Raw genomic sequence first — 4,230 nt, forward strand, 5'->3', positions numbered from 1 at the left:
CAAGTCACAAAAAGATAAGGACTATTGGTTACTATGAGAGACTTTAGATGGTCCAGAACACACAAGTTTGTATCTACATGCACAAAGTGCAAGCTCCAAAACACTCGAAACACCAAATGGTCTACAAGACAATAAGGTCCATGATTACAGGTTGGTTGGTCCATAAACGCTAGAGAGTCATCATGTCCATGTGCATCAATAGGTCGAGTACGTGAAAACATTTTGCACAAATTTGTTAAGAAAGTGATACCAGATCAAGTTGTTAAAATCTCATATGCGTATTAAAAATAATCGATCAAAAGATTATCATAATATCATAGTTAACAATATAGTTTCTATAAAAGTTATAATCATCTCACATGCTATTATATAGAACTATGTTCCAGTGCTTATAGAACTATGCATTGAGCTATTATATAGAGTGATCTTGAACTATGCAGTGCCGATATAAATATTCTGTGCAGTTGCTTTAATTTTATTTGTCTTTACATGTGAAATGCATAAATTACAACCAACTGGGCAAAAATGGGATAAAAAAATTGCGGAAAGATGCCTAGGCTACCGCCATTGGGGTGTTTAATCATTTAGCTTGGACTACTTTCTTCCTGTCAGCACCGAGACCATGAAGCGATGCATCTGTGAAGAAAGTATCAAACATTGATGGAATATGTGTGTAATCTAGCAATGCTTTGACAATCGATGACGTTGTCCTCTCCTTCCTGCTGCCCTTTCCCATCCTCTCTGCAAGAACTCTACCTTTCATTTGTGGAAGGCATGGAGACGCTGGAGCTCATCTCAAGCCTCATTTCTCTCACCAAATTATTTATATCAGATTGTGGAGAGGGTCTACGATTCAAGGACCTGGGGCCTCTCCTTACCACTGGGGGACAGCTCAAAGATTTAACCGTCTATCGGAACCCAAAATTCTTTGCTGGATGGGAGCGCTACTGCTGCAGAATGGAAGAGACGAGCAGGAGCAGGAGCAGGAGCTGCAGCAGATCGTATCCCCTTCTGCAGAGTCATTCAAACTGTTGGTGCTCTGGACGGATGAGGCCGTGGGACTGCTTGCTGTACCCATCTGCAGCCTTCTGTCTTCCTCCCTCACCAAGCTGTGCCTTTTTGGGACCTACCAAGAGATGGAGAAATTCACCAAGGAGCAAGAGCACGCCCTTCACCTCCTCGCCTCCCTCCAGGAACTCCATTTCAGGAAATTTGGCAAGCTTCTGAGCCTCCCAGCAGGGCTGCACAAGCTTACCAAACTCAGACAACTATGGGTCAGGGAATGTCCGGCTGTCCAGTCGCTGCCCGAGGATGGTCTCCCCATATCACTTCAACAATTAGATGTCAGTGAATGCGGCAATGAGGAGCTAAAACAACAGTGCAGGCTGTTGGTGGGAGCCATCCCAAAGATGAGAATCTATTGCTAATCCAAGGTAACACAAATATATTTCCTTCCTTTTTCCCACCTACTTTCTTGCATTATAATCTAATAAATGCTTTTTCCATCTACTCCCTCCGTTCCTAAATATAAGACCTTTTAGAAATTATACTATAAACTACATGCGGATGTACATAGACATATTTTAGTGTATAGATTCACTCGTTTTGCTCCGTATGTAATCTTCTAGTAAAATCCCTAAAAGGTCTTATATTTTGAAACGGAGGGAGTACTATATATGCATGCAGGCCTCTGCCTTGGGTTTTCCGTTGTACATTCTTCTAGTCTTGTACAGCTCAGCTCTTGATATGCATGCACTCTTGCTTGCCACATGCATGACACGGGGTCTTGTGATCTTCTTCCTTGCTGTACATAAATCATTTTGTACCATGTCAATTATATTTAAGATGTGTCCTCCACTTCACTGTTCTTCTCACTCACGCTGAGAAAACCGATGTGATTATCAATGAATGCCTTTTGGAAGTTTCTTTGTTTTCCTTGGTGGACGTACGGGAATCATGAAATCGGTCATGTATTCACCATCCGTTTCGGATTTCTGTGCAGGTATTCTTATGGATGTTCTTTTAGGCTTCCACATACAGCTGCAACAACCAGTATATGCAAATTAGAGCATAAAGAATTTGCAATGAACTTGTTCACACAAAACATAGCAAATGTCATTTCTAACCAGTGTTTATGAAAATGTATTTAATCTATAAGATAGCCAACTTCTTACTGATTTCAAATAAAAACCAATTATTTTCGACATAATGCAGATATTGTAAATCATAAAACAATTTAAATAATGCACCAAGTTGTGCTTTTCTTCTAAACTAATAGGCATAAATAGAAAAATCTAGCTAATCACATCGACATGCACTGCATACAAGGTGCACTTGCAAGGATCAATATTGGTAAGTTATCTGTAGAAATAATGTTTTCCCCTTAGAAACTCATATTGACGGGGGGAAAAGAGGACGGGAAATCATCAACAATGCCAAGTCAGAAAATAACTTGTATTATAAAGAATAGAGGAGAGTATATATTGCATGTGTTGATTTTCGTTGAATGCATAAAAATAATTCAAACAACACAATAAACCAGGTCAAAGTAAATGGAGACTATTGTTGCAACGTTGAAGAAAAAACAAGGATACATGCTAAAGGAATTATATGAATGATGAAAATTGTCATTTCGCCTTGAAAGATTCCACTGGTTGTCTTTGCAGTGCTTTGTATAGATTTTGAAGGCATTTTAACTTCAAGATTGGGATAGAAAGCTACAGAATACCACCAAAAAGAAGCAGTATGTCATATTTTCTCACGACGAAAAGCTATTTGTTATATTAGTAAAGGCCATTAGATCTAGTCAAGAAAGCAATATGTGCTCCTTATATTTTCTGAAGCAGTATAACTTTGCTAGTTCAGGCAACTTCTTTGATCCCAAATTTGCTCAGGTTCCTCTGTACAACAGAAATTTTTTGAGGATCTCTAGTTACCTTTGGCATGACTAAAAATTAGAGAGGATACTTGGGATACTTGGCTTTAATAAAAGATAGGGCGACAATGTAAGTGATCTGCAAGATAAGACACATCCTAGACTTTACCTCACTAGTTAGTGTATTGTCGGAAAGATCAAGCACTTTCACTCTGAAAATATCAACCAGACCCATCATCTGCATGTAAAATTAAAGACCATCCCCAAACAACTCGAACTGAAAGATGTAAATTTGAGCATCACATGCACAAATTAAAATCTATAAGCTTTTACCTCAAGAGTCAAGACCTGTTAATGATTTTAGCCATAAGCCGAGCTCTTGGCAATGGTCCTCCTCCTGGCCATTCCACCGAGCAGGCTGCGAGTTGAAACATCAAACATATGAGATGGTTACCACTAGCTAGCTTTCAAGAAACATATATATGAGAGCATTGCCCATTTCGGTATTTGTATTGCTTGACCGACAAATGGCCGGTCAAACCAACATTGACACAAATCAATAACCCCAACCTACAGGTAATTGAATCGAAATGACAAAACACCATACGGATAAGTCCACGCGACACCTCCTTGATGGCAGCTCGAAGATTCACCCTATTCGGCATTCCATCGAACAGGCTGCGCGCGGGGAAGAGCTCAACGCCGTGAGGACAGCGTGGAGCGCATCAGACCAGAGCAAGGCATTATGCCGAGCAGGTGGCGCGCAAGGCAGGGCGTGGCAACGAAGTTGCAATGGGCCATGGCGGTTTCATCCATCCATCCATCAATCGAGCAGATCAACGGGATGAAGGTCGAGACGACGAAGACGAGGCGGAGGAGAGGACTCACCGCCTTTGCAGCGGGGAACCAGCGGCCACCGACGAACTGGCAGTGCGGCTGGAGGTCCGCCTCCCGCGACGTGGGGAACGCGACCTGGTACACCCGCCTCGGATCCTCGCCGGCCACCGCCGGCGCCTGCGGGGCCCTAGAGACGACGCCGGCCCACCACCCCTCGTTGTGCAGCGCCTCCACCATGTCGTGCACCGCGAACCGCCTCGGCGCCGCGCGCGGGGGGCGCGGGCGCACGCAGGCGGCCGCCGCGGCCTCCTGGAGGGGCTCCCCGTCGTCGCCCTCCAGCGTGGAGTAGACCACCGTGTAGCATCCGCCGCCGCCATTGCAGGAGGAGGAGGGGGAGGTGGCCCGTGACGGTGGCCTCGTAGAAGGAGCCGGCGAAGCCCGGGTCTTCGTTGCGCACCTCCACCTCCACGCCGACCGACAGCACGTCGTCAAGGGTCCCCACCCCACGGATCACCATG

The 4,230-nt window shown here is 44.3% G+C and overlaps 1 long non-coding RNA gene and 1 pseudogene across 1 annotated transcript; one reads left to right on the top strand and one right to left on the bottom strand.

The window, feature by feature from the left end:
• The first annotated feature begins 479 nt into the window (after positions 1–479).
• Positions 480–1,578, top strand: LOC123443374 (annotated as a pseudogene).
• Positions 1,579–1,843: 265 nt separating this feature from the next.
• On the bottom strand, positions 1,844–3,939 carry LOC123443382. The gene is made up of 4 exons (XR_006630647.1): positions 3,764–3,939; positions 3,209–3,293; positions 3,045–3,087; positions 1,844–2,040 (listed from the first exon to the last, which is right to left on the bottom strand). It is a non-coding gene; the product is annotated as an uncharacterized LOC123443382 (long non-coding RNA).
• Between the last annotated feature and the right edge of the window lie 291 nt (positions 3,940–4,230).

The sequence above is a fragment of the Hordeum vulgare genome, chromosome 1H (assembly GCF_904849725.1).
Source record: "Hordeum vulgare subsp. vulgare chromosome 1H, MorexV3_pseudomolecules_assembly, whole genome shotgun sequence".
In the NCBI taxonomy this organism is placed as follows: Eukaryota; Viridiplantae; Streptophyta; class Magnoliopsida; order Poales; family Poaceae; genus Hordeum; species Hordeum vulgare.